The sequence below is a fragment of the Tiliqua scincoides genome, chromosome 2, assembly GCF_035046505.1.
Source record: "Tiliqua scincoides isolate rTilSci1 chromosome 2, rTilSci1.hap2, whole genome shotgun sequence".
Lineage (NCBI taxonomy): Eukaryota > Metazoa > Chordata > Lepidosauria > Squamata > Scincidae > Tiliqua > Tiliqua scincoides.
In genome coordinates this window covers 144,652,233-144,670,267 of record NC_089822.1, presented here as the reverse complement: position 1 = coordinate 144,670,267, position 18,035 = coordinate 144,652,233, and the positions used below count along the sequence as shown (strand labels likewise).

General features: G+C 45.2%; 1 protein-coding gene across 4 annotated transcripts in view; it reads right to left on the bottom strand.

The window, feature by feature from the left end:
• Window positions 1–18,035, bottom strand: part of ARSG (arylsulfatase G) — a 128,713-nt gene that overhangs the window by 84,913 nt on the left and 25,765 nt on the right. For all 4 annotated transcript variants that reach the window (XM_066613763.1, XM_066613764.1, XM_066613762.1 and 1 more), the window contains one exon: window positions 6,654–6,709. The gene's annotated coding sequence lies outside the window, so the exon portion shown is untranslated. The remainder of the gene's footprint in view (window positions 1–6,653; window positions 6,710–18,035) is intronic.

Sequence of the window (18,035 nt, the reverse complement as noted above, 5' to 3'; positions counted from 1 at the left end):
AAGATTGGATGTCCATCCAGGCTCCTCAGCATCATCAGATCTTTCCACAAGGACATGAAGGGCACTGTTGTCTTCCATGGCTCCACATCAGACCCCTTTGACATCCGAAGCGGAGTGAAGCAGGGCTGTGTTCTTGCACCAACCTTGTTTGGGATTTTCTTCGCTGTCCTGTTGAAGCATGCCTTTGGAACTGCAACAGAAGGCATCTATCTCCGGACCAGATCAGACGGAAAGCTCTTCAACCTCTCCAGACTGAGAGCAAAGTCCAAAGTTCAGCTGAAATGTCTGCGTGACTTCCTCTTTGCCGACGATGCAGCTGTCACTACCCACTCTGCCAAAGATCTCCAGCAGCTCATGGATCGTTTTAGCAAGGCCTGCCAAGATTTTGGACTGACAATCAGCCTTAAGAAAACACAGGTCATGGTTCAGGATGTGGACTTACCTCCCTGCATTACAATCTCTGCGCATGAACTGGAGGTTGTCCATGACTTTGTGTACCTTGGCTCAACGATCTCCGACACTCTTTCTCTCGATACCGAGCTAAACAAACACATCGGTAAAGCAGCTACCACGTTTTCCAGACTCACAAAGAGAGTCTGGTCCAACAAGAAGCTGACGGAACATACCAAGATCCAGGTCTACAGAGCTTGCGTCCTGAGTACACTTCTGTACTGCAGCGAGTCATGGACTCTTCGCTCACAACAGGAGAGGAAACTGAACGCATTCCAAATGCGCTGCCTCCAACGCATCCTTGGCATCACCTGGCAGGACAAAGTTCCAAACAACACAGTCCTGGAATGAGCTGGAATCCCTAGCATGTATGCACTGCTGAAACAGAGACGCCTGCGTTGGCTCGGTCATGTTGTGAGAATGGATGATGGCCGGATTCCAAAGGATCTCCTCTATGGAGAACTCGTGCAAGGAAAGCGCCCTACAGGTAGACCACAGCTGCGATACAAGGACATCTGCAAGAGGGATCTGAAGGCCTTAGGAGTGGACCTCAACAGGTGGGAAACCCTGGCCTCTGAGCGGCCCGCTTGGAGGCAGGCTGTGCAGCATGGCCTTTCCCAGTTTGAAGAGACACTTGGCCATCAGTCTGAGGCAAAGAAGGAAGGCCCATAGCCAGGGAGACAGACCAGGGACACACTACACTTGCTCCCACCAGTGTGGAAGGGATTGTCACTCCCGAATAGGCCTTTTCAGCCACACTAGACGCTGTGCCAGAACCACCATCCAGAGTGCGATACCATAGTCTTTCGAGACTGAAGGTTGCCAACAATTCCCTTGTCTCCAACCTAAATATCCACAGGTCTGCCAAATCTTTTCTCTTCTCTAGACTAACTTTCCATCTTTTTTTCTAATAAATTTCACATGAATTCCTCTTAACAGATCATGGTTTAATGTACTAACTCTTCTTGCTAAATCAAAATCTTGATGAGTCATCTCCTTCACTTGATCATTCCAATCTCAGTTGGTTGAAGTATTTCTTCTTCCTTCACTTGATCAATTGAATCTGCATCAATTAGTCGAAATATTTCTTCTCCTTTCTGGTCTGGGTGACTTTTATCTTCCAAGCTATTTCCATTAACATTGTCTCTTCCAATTGTTTGTTTTGTCCTGTCTCCAGTGTTTTGGATTTATCTTCCATTTCTTTGCTCTTTTGTTGATCCTCTCCTGTTTGTTGTGTATTAGACTCATTTGTCTGTTGAATTAAGATTTCCAGGCTAATTTGGATTTGTAAATATCGATTTGCTTGTTGCTTTCCCATTTCCAGTACTTTTCCCATAATCCTTTGTTTTTTCTCATGTGATTCGGATATAACATCTTTAAGTTACACACTAAGATCATTTAATTATGTAGTTAACGCATCCAAACAAGCTTGAACCCGCAGATATTGATTTGTATGTTGCTGTCCACTAATTTCTCTATATTGTCTTGTATTGTCTGCTTCCATTCTTTCCCTTTCAGTTCCTCTTGTGTTAGTTTTCCCAAGCTGGACTCCGGGGCAGGAGAACTCCTAACTTTCGCTCCTTTTCCTGTCATCCTTTTTCTTCCTTCTTATATCTTCTTTCTTCTTACTTCACTTGTCAAGTTCTGTTCTTGTCCTTGTAGTGTCTTCTTTAGTCCACTAGATGTCCCTGATGTTCTTATTTCTGTTGTTTATATCTTATTTCTGTTATTTATATTTGTTTCTATGTCAACCACATTCCTTTCCAGGATATAATCAAAGGAATGTAAACAATCAACCACTTTTGCAAGGGTTAAGGGGAAGTTTGAGGGGCTGACCTCAGGTTTCCTTCCTTTGGATTAGCCAATTGAAACAGTATAGCCTGGTGCCAGCAGAAGACCATATAAGGAGCTGGCTAATTTGAATTTGCATACATTTTTAATTCTATTTTGAACAAACATTGCCTATACGTTGCTAACTACCACCCCTCCAAGTGGAAGTGAACCAAGGAATTGCAGTAAAGTAAGTGCTTGCCAGGTAGTGGTTATTGTGACAAACATATTAGGCTTTGTTTCTTTTTGTCCATTTGTCCCTTTTCATTTTAAATAAGTTCTTTTTACTTGTCCATATCAGTCTGCCCAGAGCCATCTCACATTGGCCCTGAGAGCTGCTCAGCGCTATTGCTATCCAGACCAAAGGCAAAGGTTCAGTGATTGGGGAAAGCCTGGTCAGTTGACTTCCCAGAGCACTCATCTAATCACCAGTTTCTGTTCTGAAGAAACCCTGCTACTAGGAAAGAAGTGCTTTTTAGGGTGGTGAATCTCTCATATTTAACAGAAGGAGAGCAACTGTCATAATTCACTCCAGCACAGTATCTCTCTTAGTGGTTGTTTGCAAGGGTTTCTTTTGCTTCTTTTTATAGCCCATTCAGGACAGGGGACAATTTTTTTTACTGTGTAAACTGCTTTGTGAACTTATTTTTCTGCTGAAAAATGGCATATAAATATTTATAATAATAAAATAATTTCAGACACCCTAAGTGGGATGTGGGGTGAGAAGGAGAATCATGACTTTATCCCAGTTTGGGACTGAAACTACCTGAATTTCGTTTAAAAGGGGACAAAACTGTGTTCAGAAAGGTCAGGTTTGTGTGCATCCTGTATCACCACATAGGGTTTTCCAGTCCCACCAGACCTATTCACCCAGCTTAACAGGTTGGATCAGTACCTCAAAGACAGAGGGGGGGGGAGAGAGAGAGAGAGAGAGAGAGAGAGAGAGAGAGAGAGAGAGCGTGCACCTTAAACTTAAGACTATGAAATGACCCTGTTCAGTTACAACTAAATGAGCAGATGAAATAATCATGCTCTTCACATGAATTGTTGCATTGGCATAAATTTCAGTCTCCATCCTCCCACAAAAGACAGAGGAAGACTCCCACTTTGACCCCCTAATGGATAGGCAGACCCTCATTAACATTCTGTTATTCTCTGGTGCTAGAGCCAGTGCTTTGCATGCCTTCTAAGTAATCTGAAATCCAATAAAGAATATTTGCATTGCAATTGAGCAGATGATGTTTCACATCATTCTTTCAGGAATGGGTGGAGACTAACAGCCCAATCCTATCCACTCTTACCTGGGAGTAAGCCCCATTGATTCTAATGGGGCTTACTTCTGAGTAGACATGCATAGGATTGGGCTGTGAGTGCCCAATCCTAACCAACTTTCCAACATCAATGTAGCAGCAATGTTCCGTTTGTTCCGTTACCATGAGGAGGCCTCTATGACTGCCTCCTCACTGGAGGATGCAGCGCATACCCCACTGGCATAGCTGCATCAACACTGGAAAATTGGATAGCATTAGGCCCTAAAGATCCAATCCTACTCAATTTTCCAGTGCCAGTGCAACCATGCCACTGAGGCATGCACTACATCCCGTGGTGGAGAGGCAATCACAGAGGGCTCCTCAAGGTAAGGGAACATTTGTTCCCCTACTTCAGGGCTGCACTGCAGCAGCACCAGTGCTGGAAATTTGGATAGGATTGGGCCCTAAGGCTGCAATCCTATGTGCACTTTCCTGGGAGTAAGCCCCATTGAACTCAATGGAATGTACTTCTGAGTAGATATGCATAGGGTTGCACTGCCACTCAGCTACCTTATCACACCACTCCAAAGCTCAGAAATCTTCCTCTCTGGAATTGCAGACAACTCAGAGCAGAGAATTTATGTCTGCTAGGGAAAATTTAAGGGACACTTGCCTCAGGTGACCAAATATGTGATGGTTTGACACAGATGCCAGGATCACCTCATAGGAAATAGCCTAACCCTAAGTATTGGTTTGAGTGTGGGGAGGGGGTGGAGAGGCTGGGTTCACATTTCTGATATTTATACTAATGACATGTCATACAGCGTGGGCCATAAGATGCTGGAACATAAATCACTATGAAAATGTTGCAACACTACTGGCATTTCCAATAAGAGTAAACTGCAAGGTTATTAGGTTGGGGCTATCATTTCCCTACCCATGAAGAAAAAGAGTTTCAACTGTGAACCAAACAAGAGTAGATTGACTTGTTGATTATTAACTAGCAAGGAACATCTTCAGTTAAATATATAATTTCAGTTGCTAATCCTTAATTCAGTACAATCAAAGACAAACTGAATACTGCAGAGAAGTCATGAAGGAAGTGGACATGGGTGCATTAGGTGGTCACTGAACTCTCAAACTAGTGAATAAATAAATTGTGTATGGACGTGATGGTGTATTTTGGCTTGCTAAAGGCTGGAGTATCTCTTTTTAAAATAACTAAGGATTCTGAAACGCAGTCACACACACACACAGCTCAACAATGTCCCCAGCTGTTGTTAATGTTTGAGTAACATCATCTCTTCCTGATGTGTCCCTTCAAACAATGCTGAGGCAATTTCAGAACAGATTTTTAACAGAGTGTAATAAATGTCATGCATACCTAGTAGTCCAGATCAGTAAACACGCTGGGACATCAGACAAGGCAGTGGCAGCACCAGATTGTTAGGGGCCCTGGGGTCCCCCCCATGGCTTCCCTCACCTGCTTGTGATGATGTACTAGACACCACAATACCACTGGAACTGAGGGTTCAGGGGTTGGCCCAGCTGGATGGGTCCTCTGATGGATGTGGACCCTTAGACAGAGCCGCCCTGGTTATCCCCCAACACTACCCCAAGCTGTGACTTACTGGAGGTGGGATGCAGCAAACCCCCCCCCCCCCCGCAAGATATAGCAACCACCCCACCCCACCCCTGGGGGACTTGGTAACATCCAGGTTTTGCTGCCAAGCTCTTGGCAAGCTGTCAATTCAGGTGATAGGCTCTGTTCAGCTTGGTGGGTCACAAATTAAGCAAGTGTTGACAAGACCATTAACTGACCTCAACCTGAAAATGATATCAAGCATAATGACTTGTGTGCCTGCTTTCACTCTTCCAAAGAAGAAAATCATGTATCTCCCTTTAGAGCAGGGATGCCCAAACCTCGGCCCTAGGGCCACTTGCGGCCCTTGAGGCCTCTCAATGCGGCCCTCAGGGAGTCCCCAGTCTCCAATGAGTCTCTGGCCCTCCGGAGATTTGTTGGAGCTCACACTGGCCCGATGCAAGTGCTCTCAGCGTGAGGGCGACTGTTTGACCTCTTGGATGAGCTGTGGGATGAGGGCTCCCTCCACTGCTTGTTGTTTCATGTCTGTGATGCAGTTGTAGCAGCAGAGGAAAGGCCAGCCTTGATTTGTGCAAGGCCTTTTATAGGCCTTGAGCTATTGCAAGACCTTCATTCATTCATGTTTAGACAAGCCTTCTGAGTTCCTGGCCTTTTTAACATCTCTTAATATTTTTTAACATCTGTTTACAGGCCTGATCCTTTTTTAATTTGCTGCGCTATGCTCTTATCTGACTAGTTTTTATCTGACTACTGTTTTTACAATGTTATTTTTTATCTGTTTTAGACTATGTTTTTAATGTGTTTTAACCTTGTTTTGTAAGCCACCTTGAGTCCCTTCGGGGAGAAAGGCGGGGTAAAAATAAAGTATAATAATAATAATAATAATAATAATAATAATAATAATAATAATTCATATAAGTTAATCTTTAATATATTCATTTATGTAAATGTATGTAAATTTATTCAAATTTTAAATGTAAATTAATTCTTTTTTTTCTCTGGCCCTCCACACAGTGTCAGAGAGATGAAGTGGCCCTCCTGCTAAAAACTTTGGACACCCCTGCTTTAGAGAGACACACAGGCAGCAGACATGCAGGAAATACACCCTACCCAATGAGGAAGAGACACAGGACTTATTTCATCCAACAACCTTACTTGCTTATAATATCCAAAGTCACCTTGTGTAAAGTGGATTAGCAAGTCCTTCCATCACTGCACTCTAAGCCCCAGAAGGCATTTAGGATCTCAACAGCAGAACACCACCAGTTCACCAGAAGAAGAACAGTTCACCAGTTCAGCAGACCACCAGTTCACCAACATAAATTTTCACATCCACATTTCAAATGTCTCAAAGTTGAAAGACTCTTCAACTACTGTCAGTGCTGGTGTAAAATCAACTTCTAGACAAGCAGCTGGATAACCTAGTAATATGTTTTATGCATGCCTCAAAACAGTGGCTAAAGTGTTGCATTTAATGCAAGCTAAAGGTGCCTTGATGTATTTTATACATATTTTGTTACCTGCAGGCTATAGCTTGGTTCCAGGAGAATCTCAAGATTATTCAGTCAAGGCATGTCTGAAAGCAGAAATGAAAAGGTGACCTCTTACTGGTGAGTACCATCAAGAGCATAACATTTCTTATAGAACTATTTCCATGGCAGCAGAATCCTAAGGTACAACTGACAGCTGACTACACAGCAGTATTGGTGGCAGGTTTCGCCTCTAGTTTTCTCAACCAAGGAACAAGCCACAGGCACAGTGGTCAAGAGGTAGACAGGCATGTGGGCCTGACTCTACCTCTTGCTCCTATGCAGACATGCCACAAATTCCTGCACTCTGTGCTGCTTGTGACACTCAGTTTACAGGCTAGTCAACTACAGGCAAAAAGACAGGTGCAATTGCAGATGCTTCTTTTTCCAAATCGGTTTTGCAGGTACCTTGTTAACCCATTATCGCCCAGCCCACAGGTGAACACATTTGATCCCTCTTGCATATATGCAACACTGGGCAGAAATCCAAGAGGGTCATGAGCAACATTACCATTGTATAGGTGCCATGCCAGGTAACAAAGTGTCAAAGATTCTTCTTGGGGATGGGATCGTGTGAAGTTCTCTGTGCTGCTGTCTGAAAGATTGGGCCCACTGCAGGAAAGGGATTTTACACCCCAAATTTAGCATCAGCGCCTTCCCTGTTGTCTTCCCAAGGTTAATTTGTAAAAGTAAGAGGGAATCTCCAAGGAATCCAGCAACTTTGAAGACTCTAGCAGGGCTGGCACAAAAAACTGGTCTCCTTTTATGGAGGGAAAGATTGTGCTCACTATCGTCTTTAGATCCAGTGAAGAGAAACTGATTCTTGATGGACTACGCTGTGAAACAAACATAGTTCAGTGTGGGTGCGGAAAATGAAGAACCTACCCAGGATTATAGAACTTGCTCAGTGAAAAGGGAATGGTGCTCTTCATGTGCTTAGAGACATCTTTAGAATATTCCCACTGGAAAGAATCACAAATCACAAAATTTCCAAATCTTGGAGGTGCACGTGCATGTTGGGAGAGTGCTTCAAAAACAGTCTGATGCACATGTGTAGGTTATTCTGGAGTGTGGAAGTGTTGGGAGGCAGTTCAAAAAAAGTGTGTAAGTTTGGAATGGACAAAGGAGTTGAAAGATCAACGCTTATTTAGACAAGAGGATATTCATGGACACCTGGCACCTTAAACTATTGTCTAGTTTGGCTCTACAACTGATCATGGCCAGTGCAATCTAGAAAGAAGGTTATACAGGGTAGTCAGGCAGCCGGGCAGTTAGCTGGGCGGTGAGCAAGTTCTCCAAAGTTATATATTTGTTTAAAGAGTTTAAGACCTTATAAATGCCAAGTTCTTTATTTAAAAAACAATTTATTGCAGGTCTGCCTTGCTTTATATTTCGCATCCACCTTGAAACTGTGGCACAGCAGAAGCCAAACACTGGCATTGTCCCTGTGTGCACAGGCTAAGCTTATGTCTACAACACTTGCAATGGGGTAAGTGTCTAGTGTTTTCACTTTAATGGTGGCGCACTGGGGTCAAGAAAGCTGGCTTGCTCAGAATAACTGTGTTCCTACATACTACCTACCAATATCATGTTCTTCCAAATTACTATGTCTGTCAACTAGAACATACAAAGTACATAACTTCTCAAATTCACTTCTAAATGGAGCTTCTGTTCACAAATAAATCAAAGTGGTTACAGCAAATAATGAAATAGTATTTGCATCCAATGACCATAACGTATTCCAATGGTTTCCAAACTATCCAGGGGAACCACTGTTAGTTCTAACTGTTAGTTAGGGGAGGGACAAAAGCAGCAACACAATGATTATGATTGTAATGATCTGGTAAGTTTAAAAAACCCTTTTGTCCCTGCCATCATGGCAAATGTGTTGCCGTTGCCTCCTCTCCCCATAAGGGCTTACAGTGGTCCAGTGGAATTGCTGGTTTAGGTAGATAAGATAATTAAGTAATATTTTTTTTTTTAAACAAAACCTTTTGCTTAAAAAGAGAAATAATTTCTGCTGTTCCTAATTAAGGAGTACAAAATCTTTAAGTAGTTTTGTACTCCTTAATTAGGAACAGCAGAAATTATTTATTTCTTTTTAAGCAAAAGGTTTTGTTTAAAAAAAATTTGCATGGCAACATGTCAAGTTTCCAAAGTCCACAAATATGGAAGGTCAAACAGGATAGGATTAATTTCTCACTCCAGGATGAGGCATTATCTTCAAATAAGTCACAGAGTTCAAATTCAAAAAACAGCAATGGCTAAACTCAGATTCTAAATCACAGTGGGAGTAGGCGAGTGGGGGTGTTCACATAAATGTTTGTGTTTGTATAAGGATGAGACTACTGAGATCAATAAAACAAACCTAAGCAGAGCTTGATCTTTAAGCAATGCAACTGCACATGCTTCAGAGAACAAAACCAGAAATTCAGAACATGTACAAACAAAAACATATATAGCGTCATTCTTCTTGTTTGAAGTGCAAATAACTTCTCCAGCCAAAAAGGTGTTCTTTTTCAAGAAGCTGAATAAACATCTGAAATCAGCCTTTGACATTTTTTTAATGCATGGCCCTCATGCATGACTCTCATGGCCACCTTAAAGGTGGATTTGATTCATGGATCTCCTGCAGTGGTTCCCAACTTTTTCACTTGCATATCCCTTGGCAGCCCATTTCCATAAATTGTACCCTTCATATTAGCAAAATGTTTGGAATTAATAATACAAGCCCTCATCTCCTCCATATGAAAGCCCAGACTTAATGTATTCATCACATATTTGCACTTTTCATCTGTTTGAAGAACAGAAGACTCTGCCTTTGCACTGTTTTGCACCAGAAGTGTGCTGAGAAATTCTGGGTAATTGATCACTTTCCATATTATGTTTAAGCTTTTTTACTGTGCTGGTTTTCAATCACTGGTTCATTGATGAATTGATGACCAAAAACTAACTATTGGTGGGGCTTTCACAGCCAACTAGCTACCTCCCTTCCTGCCTTGCTGGTCCTTACAAGGCATTCTGGAGCATGGCCTGCCTTTTTCTGCCATTATTTCATTCTTTTTCAAGTACCTCTAAAAGTCCTGTTAAGTGTCCCTGGGAGTACGTGAATACCAGGCTGGGAACCACTGTTTTACTGGTATGTAGTTTACAGTGCACTTATTCTGATAGTGTTTACAAAAAGGTGGTGAAGACCAGAATTTAAAACAGAATAAAAATGTATCTTACCATCTTTTACTGTGTTTTTAATAAATTAGAGACTACAGTTCTTAGGTAACAATTAGTGGTAGGTTATTTTTCAGGATCTGGCCTCGGGTAAAATCAGACAAAACTATAGTCAGACACCCCCCTAAGTTTAACCCCCGACTTATCCAAGGGTCATAGAAAATTCCATGGTTGTTGGCTCAAAGCCTGCCCTCAACTTATCTGTGGGGTTGACTTATAGGCGAGTATCTTCGGTATGTGGTTGTGAGCATTACATCTGGATGCAAGAAAGGTGTTATACATGTACCTCAGTGGAGTGTCTTGGAGAGGAGGCATATGCATAGTTCTAGGTATGTCCATTCAAAGTAAATTCCAGGGAATTCAACAGGACCGCACTCCCAGGCTTACTACTTTGTCAAGGCACCCATGAGAAAGTATGCAATATTTTTACAAAAGTATCCACACATGTAAATTGCGACATTTATATGCACAAAGATACAATATCCAGGAAAGAAACTGCCCCTAATATTCTGCAAGCAAAAGATACCCTTTATAAACACAGGATTCCTTCTTCTATGAATAAATTATAACCCATATGCATTTCATTACTCATGAAAATAAGCTCCAAAGATACATTAGTGTGTAGATAAGCAATGTAGGCTTACTGCGTAAAGGCCCAATCCTATTCAACTTTCTAACACTGATGCAGCCATGCCAATGGGGCACATACTGCATCCTGTGCTGGGGGAGCAGTAACAGAGGCCTCCTCAAGGTAAGGGAATGTTTGTTCCCTTACCTTAGGGCTGCATTAGCACTGGAAAGTTGGATACGATTGGGCCCTAAGGGCCCGATCCTAATTGCACTCTAGGCCAGCACAAGTCTCTTGCGCCGGCTTCCAGGTGTCGCAAAAGTGCCATAAGGCATTTTTATGCCACCCAGTGAATTGGGAGGCAGGTGGATGGATGTGTGCCGACCTCCAGAGGCCAACTCTGGGGCTCCTGTACTGGTGTCAAGGTAGCCGGGCCACGAGTGCAGGGATCTGGGGAGGGCATTCCAGGAGTCCGGGAAGGGCGGAAGGCAGGCTGTGGACAGACTGGGACAGGAGGGAGTGGGACCAGGATCTGGCACTTATGCCAGATCCTAACCCCTCTACTGGGTGACCCAGTTACTTTGGGTAAGGGGAACTAATCCCCCTTTGACCTGAGCTGTGTTGTAGGTGGCCACAACCCAGCACTGGCTACAGCGCAGGCCAGTCGGCTTGCCTGTTCCAGAGCAGGTTAGAACTGAACTGTAAGTGAGATAATTGTGCAAGGATAGAGTGTGTAGACATTTTAGAAGTAACTTAGCCTTATGCTTTAAGAAAAGAACAGTCCAGGACAAAAGTAGTTACTCTCTATTACAGAACTACCTGCAGTGATGCCAGGCCATTGATTCAATGGAATCATGTTTGGCACCAAAGCAGGATCCTTCAGTATTAGTTACATATGTTTTTAAGAACCGGAAATATAGTTTTTACCCATAACCACCTGAGGGAACATGTTAATCCTCCAATGGTACAGGTTCATCCTGTTATAGCTGGTAAATACACATAAGTTCCCCGGTTAGTGTCAGTGAAATGCAACAGTACCTCACACACACATAAGCCAGGCTTTGCAGCATCTCTTTCGTTTTCCGCTGCCAAGTTAAGTCTTTCTGTTTGGACAAACATATGGCTTGCCTCCTGCTTCACAGTTTTTGTTTTCTAAGTATAATGTTTTTCCTCTGCTGTGCTTTCATTTTGCATTGTTTAATTGTGATTTTACGTATGTGCATTTTTATACATTTTATGTTTATTATAAGCTGCCTTGAGCTTGCAATACCTACGATTTAGGGTAGAATGGCAGGAGAAAAATCCAATAAATAAGCAAAAGAGTCAGCCGGCCAAGGAGTGGGAAGACAGCAGAGAAGTTTGGCAGAAGCAAGGGAGGGGGTAGTGGTTCAATTTGTACCCTACCCTACAGGCAAGCTTCCAAACCCAAAGAATTTCAAAATGGTCCTGCTTTGCAGGGGCAGTCCTTCTGTGAAACAGTTGCTCATGTGGTAGACTGACAGAAGGCTGTAGCTTCAACCCATGGGCACCCCCCCCCACCTTTACCAGCCTCCGCACCAACCATCTGCAGCTGCCTTTGCTCCCTGTCGCTGCCATTTCAAAATATCAGAGGGAAGAGGAATCGCAGAGTGAGTAGACATGGTCTAGATGCCTTCTCTCTGCCTTCTTGAAATAGCAGATGGGGGAAGAGGAGAAAGTGGCCACCTGCCCCTGCAAGACTAAGACAGGAGGCAGTGGTGGTAGAGACAGTGATGCTGGTGGCCAGCCAGCCAATAAGCAACTACAATAGAGTCCTATGAAGTGAAAGAGCATGCAGGGTTCATCTGCTGTCTGAGAGCCCAATCCTGTGGTCCGCGGCACGGCTCCGTGCTGTGGAGCACAGTTGCAAACGTGCCGTAAGGCAGGTTTTTGGGGCTCACCGCTGGGCTCCCGCTGGAGCTAGCATGCGGCGGTCGCCCGGGTTCCGTGGCTCAGCAGTCTCCCAGACCGCTGGGCTGCAGAACGGGAGGCGGGGGCGTGGCCGGGGGCATGGAGGAGGCGTTCCGGGGAGGGGAGAGATGTGCCAGGGGGTGGGCGGGAGGCATGTCAGGGGAGGGGGAGAGGCGGATACGCGGAGCTGAGCTCCACAGGATCCAAGACGCTCGTGGAGGGCTGCACACCCTACACGAGCGCCTTTAACTTTAGCGTCGATCTTTTGGTCAGGGCTAAAGAGAATAGCCCCATTGTGGGGCTGCTTCCCTTGCTCAGAGAAAGGGGACGAACGTCCCCTTCTCCGGAGGTGCCTCCAATGGTAGTGTGGGAGGCGCAGGACCCAGTGGCAGCCCTCCACGGAGACACCAAGACTGGGCGCTGCGGGCAGCTCAGGACTGAGCTGCCCGGCAACTATTTCACACCTGGCTTTATGGAGGGGCCGCCCTAAACTCATTGTTTTCGGTGAATCTAGCTTCCAAGTATGTATGTTTATGACTGCAGTTTAAGGTTGCAAATCTTGCATGTTTGCCTAGGAGTAGGCCCCACTGAATTTAGTGGAGCTAGGTCTGAGTAAATCTACATAAACTGAGCTACATGTCTCTGAAAAAGCATGAGTTGGCATCCTTCAGTCTCGGAAGACCATGGTGTCACGCTCTGAATGGTGGTTCTGGAACAGAGTGTCCTCTCCAGTGCGCGAAGCCTGGGTAAAGTAGGTATGGAGGATAGGCTGTTACCCATGCAGCAAATCCCCCCTCTCCACGTCGCTGAAATGATCCAATGGAAGGCAGAGGCCAATACGGTTGGTTCCAGTGGCGTCGCAGGAGTTGCCAGAAGGTGACTGTGTTCAGCCATGAACTGCCTCAGGGACTCCGGCTCCGGATTTTGCCTCGAGGTTGACTCCTGAAGCCTTTTCCATAACTGGATGTAGCCACAAGGCAGTGGAGGTTTGGGATCAGAGTTTTCCTTCTCTCAGATGAGCTGCCTTCCCAGGCTGACGAGTCCCATCTACCCAATGGCTGTTTAGTCGCCTCTTACGACAAGTACAGCCAAACTGAGGGCCTATTCTTATCCCCAGCCCCCAGGGGAAAGTGCTCTGTTACCCTGCACATGCCCGATCTCGTCTGATCTCGGAAGCTAAGCAGGGTCAGGCCTGGTTAGTACTTGGATGGGAGACTGCCTGGGAATACCGGCTGCTGTAGGTTTATACCATAGTCTTTCGAGACTGAAGGTTGCCAACCTGAAAAAGCATAGCCCCCAAAATATAGAAAACAGAATGTTGTTATACATATTTTGTTTCCCCTACATAGTTCTAAACACTAAGATGTAAGTCTTAGTTATAAAACAATTTAAATGTTTTATAAAGCACAAACACAGTATAAGAGCCAGAAACCCCACTACTCCCCACAAGACATTTTTTAAAAATTCTATCCAAACTGTGGAGAGACATAAAATGAAGTCATGTTATTTTATGGAATGGAGTTCTAAGGAGCATTTTAAAAACACCCACACATTAATCCCATGTTCAAAAATAAAGAGGAATTCCCTCACACAAAAGCCATCCAACAGCTTTATGTACAGTATAGCACAGTGGCTAGTTTTCAACCCCACTGAATCCCTTAAACACAAAACAGGAGAAAATTTAATTCTTTCTTTTGAAGTTGTCCACATTCATAAATAGAAAAAATGTTGCACTAATGAATATAAGCTAAATTTGTGGAGATTTTCAGTTCATCTTAAGTCTTTTGTTTTAAAGGTATGGGAGGTTCCAACTGTATCCACACTTTCCTAGGAGTAAGCCCCACTGTAACAGGATGTACTTCTGAGCAGACATGCAAAGGATTGGGTTCTAACTGGGTTCTACTGGGGTGGGGAGAAGGAAATAAGTGTGAGAAACAACTAGACTTTCTGTATATGCCAAAGTGCAAGAAAGATTAATGAGCTGAAGTGGCAAACATTTCCCATAGTGGTACAAAACGGTCTTTGTTCCAGAGCCATAAAAGAAACAGCCATATTAACAAAACAGATTTACAGCCCAATCCTAAGCATGTCTACTCAGAAGTAAGCCCCATTATAGTCAATGGGGCTTACTCTCCAGTATGTGTGGATAGGATTGCAGCCTTAGAGCTCAATCCTAAACACGTCTACTCAGAAGTAAGCCCCATTCTTCTTCAGCGGACTGCCCATTCCTTCAGGCCCAATTCAAGGTGCTGGTTTTGACCTTTAAAGCCCTATATTGCTCGGGGCCAGGGTATCTTAGAGACTACTCCCATACACCCTGGCTCCCCCCCCCTTAGGTCATCAGAGGAGAAGGCCTTTTTACAAGTGCACTGCCCAGGGAGGTACATGGGGGTGTGGCAACAGTGGCACCAGTGTGGCAGCAGTGGCACCAACACTATGGAATTCCCTCCCCATTGATTAATGAACTGCTCCCTCCCTTGAAACTTTCCTGCAAGGTCTGGAGACATTTCTTTTTAGAAAAGCCTTCTTAGTTCCTGGCCTTTTTAACAACTTTTAACATTTTTTTACATCTCTTACACCTTTTAACATCCGGTTACGGGCTTGGGGCCTTTTATAAACTGCTGCTGTTTGCTTTTTTTGCATCTTTTTGCCTGATTGCTGTTTTTAAGATGTTTTGCTATGAATGTGTTTTTACCTTGTTTTTAAATCATGTTTTTAATTGGGTTCTTTTTTAACCAAGGCAAGCTGCCTTGGGTCCCTTTGGGGAGAAAGATGGGGTATAACGGAAATAAGTTAAATAAAAGTCAGTGGGGCTAGGTGGACAGGATTGCAGCCTCAGAGCCCAATTCTATGCATGTCTACTCAAAAGTAAGTCCTGTTATAGTCTGCCAAGTGTGGCTAGGATTGCAGCCTCAGAGCCCAATCCTATGCATGTCTACTCAGAAGTAAGAACTGTTATAGTCAATGTTCTTACTCCCAGGAAAGCGTGGATAGCATTGCAGACTTGATTCTTGCACTAAAAACGAGAAAAAGTGTGTGGGGGGGAGGAGAACTGGAGGTGGACTTTCAGCAACCCAGATCCAAGGAGAGACTGCACAGTGCTGACTTCAGGGAACAAGGAAGGGGAGAGAGATGCAGCCTTCCGCACCGAGATGCTGCTGGCATCGCCTGCAGTCCGGCAAGCAGCGCCAGCCCACTGAGTCATCATCCCCAGCAATACCCCTTGCGACAGGGAAGAGCTCCGCTTCCGGGAGATTACGCGCGTCTCCGGAGTGCACACACAGCATCAGGCAGCCACACACCCAAACTGGCAGAAACCTGTTCTGCCCGGATCGGCTGTAGCAGCAGCAGCAGCAGCAGCAGCGGCGGCACGAGCCTGAACCTGGGAACGTGGCTCGCGCTCGTGCTCGCGCCCGAGACGGACTGCGCCCGCTCCCCCTGCTAGGACATGAGAGCTGCGAGAAGAGGGGCAGGCAGGCAGGATGCTGCTGGCTGCCCGCACAAAACGCCCCTCAGACTAAGCTGCGGCGTCCTCCTCCTAGTAGTGCATTTACTCTGACCACCAAGAAGTTGCAGGGCGGCTCCTCACACAGACACGCGCACAGGCTGCAATCCTAAACACGCTTTCCCGGGAGTAAGACCCATTGCACACACTGAGACTTACGTCCGAGTAGGCACGCGTAGGCTGCCTTGTGAGAAGTCTCATTGTCTTCAGTTGAGCTTATTCTCAGGAAAGTGTGCATAGATTGCAGCCTAAGAGTGCAATCCTATGCATGTCTACTCAGAAGTAAGTCCCATTGCAGTCAATGGAGCTTACTCCCAGGAAAGCGTGTGCAGCCCAAGGGCGCAATCCTATGCATGACTACTCAGAGGAGTAAGTGCCATTGTTTTCTATGGGACTTACTCCCACGAAAGTGTGTATAGGACTACAGCCCAAGACCGCCGAAAGGAGAGGGTCCCGCTTATCTTGCAAGGCTCCTAAAGGTATCAGCCCCGTCAAACCCTCCGGGTAGATTCCCCGGGAGAGACGGGAATGTTGACCAGCCACCGCTCCCCAACGGAGAGGAATTGCCGCCATGAACTCTAGCACTGCAGGGGAAGTTGATGGCGAGGCTAGAGAGAGAGAGAGTATATGCAGAGCGCATGCAACGTAGCTTGCGGGCAGCCTTCAGAGATACATCTAGCAGGCCTACTGCGAAGGGAAAGAGGAGGAGACTAGGCGGCTTGCTTCCGCCTTCTGCCGTTCACCTGAAATGACCTCGCCCAAGACGCAGCAGAGCTGACGCCACACAGCGGAGGAGCAGGCTGCAATCTTCCCGTACACACTTTCCTGGGAGTAAGTCCCATAGGACACAACGGGACTTACTTCTCTGAGTAGACATGCATAGGATTGTGCGCTTAGGCTGCAATCTTTGCACACTTTCTTGAGAGTAAGCGTCACTGAAGACAATGAGACTTCTCTGAGTAGACATGCATAGGATTGCACCCTTAGGCTGCCATCTATGCACACTTTCCTGAGAGTAAGCTCCACTGAAGACAATGACTTACTTCTCTGAGTAGACATGCATAGGATTGCATCCTTAGGCTGTAATCTATGTGCATTTAGGCTGCAATCTATGTGCACTTTCCTGAGAGTAAGTCCCATTGAAGACAATGGGACTAACTTCTGAGTAGAAATGCATAGGGTTGTGTCCTTACTGAGCAAACTGGAGTCGCAAATTCACACTGGCATTCACACTACTGCTATAATTGGGGAGGGTTGAAGGACCTTGAGCCCACCAGAGCAAACATTAGACAGGATTCAGATTACTTTTTTCAATGTTTCTGAGAAAACAAAGTGGTATAAGCTTAAGAAAGCATTTTCTGATGTACGGTGAGAAAAGGTGCAATCCTAACCAACTTTCCAGCACCTGCATAAGGGAAATGCAGCTCTGAGGTAAGGGAACAAACATTCCCTTACCTTGAGGAGGCCTCCATGACTGCCACCCAACTGCAAGATACAGCACATGCCCCATTGGCACAGCTATGTCAGTGCAGGAACATTGGTTAGGATTTGGCCTCAGGCTGCAATCCTACACTGTACACACTTTCCTGGGAGTAAGAACCATTGAATGAAATGGGACATTTCTGAGACATAGGACATGCCCAGAATTGCACCTTCAGGAGACAACCACTTATGTAGTGATGTGGGACAAGCCCAGTTAGGGCACTAACTGTTAGCTGAAGGAAGGGAAGGCACATCGCCCATGCATTGGCAGAGATATCCAGCCTCACACATTTTAAGAGGAGAGGTAATTAGGAGTAAAGTTCTGGTGAGGAGTGGCTGAGATAAAATCTCCAGGTGTGGCCCATAAAGCATGTAACAGCGTGGCTACTTTCCAAGAATACACTTGTATTCTATTCAGTTTTATTCAATGCAGACATGCAAGTGGCCAGAGGGTCCTGACTGTGTTAGCAGCTGCCACCTCATTCTCTTACAGGCACTCTCTTTCGGGGTGGGGTCAGGCCCAACAAGTTCATCCCTCCCTGTTGCACCTTGTGGAGACCTATGGAAAGGTGTCCAAGTAGAATGGGTGGTGGCTGCTCCTGCAAGCAACTGTGAATTCTTATCACTTGCACATCATTCACTCTGTGTGTGCCCAATTGCCCTC